Source organism: Myotis davidii, unplaced genomic scaffold, assembly GCF_000327345.1.
Source record: "Myotis davidii unplaced genomic scaffold, ASM32734v1 scaffold4438, whole genome shotgun sequence".
NCBI lineage: Eukaryota > Metazoa > Chordata > Mammalia > Chiroptera > Vespertilionidae > Myotis > Myotis davidii.
In genome coordinates this window covers 14,339-15,107 of record NW_006289727.1, presented here as the reverse complement: position 1 = coordinate 15,107, position 769 = coordinate 14,339, and positions in this window count along the sequence as shown.

Here is a 769-nt window from a genome sequence, read left to right as displayed (position 1 = left end):
CTGACTCAATAGTCAGGTATTACATGTTTTAAAAGTTCTTGCGGTACACTGTTTGACAATTGCTGCCCTATAGCAAGCACGTCAAACTCGCGGCTGACATGTTACATACCTGGTTTACTTATTTAAAGAGGCCTGCAGCCCGCAGGCCATGAATTTGATATGCTTGCCCTACAGTCTAGCACTGATAAGAAAGGTAACGGGTCTTCTGAGCTGCAGTTTCAGCAATGATGTGGGCAAGCACCTGGGAAACCAAACATCAAGGCTGCAGCTCAGCTCTGACAAAAGTGCAGCTACTGAAGTCCATGAGGGGCTGCAGGTAATGCTGAGGCTGCAGCATAGCCTCAGTGCCCAGCCACCTAAGAAACCGGGTGATCTTCCCTGACCTCATCTTTCACACAGGGAAGTTCATGGTCATCTGCATGGAAGCCATTGTCATTGTCATTTGAGATCTGACACTTTTCACTTGTGTTGGTGTAACTGAGGAAGGCAAAGGTTATCATTGTAACAGGAGTGTCTGGGTTGGGTCATAAATAAAATTAGATCCTGTGATAATGTGGAGTTAGATGAAGGAAACACTATAGTTTGTGTTGCAGTGGGATCCCAGGGCATTGAGAGGGAGTACTTAATAGGCTAGGCGGTAGCAATTAATAGAAGCTAAGTTGCAAACAGAGAAAACATATAGAGCTTCTGAAATAAAAGTCACCGTAAATAGGATTTTGTCTAACTAGCAGGATACGACTTGTCAGGTAGGCTCTGTGGGGAGTGGAGA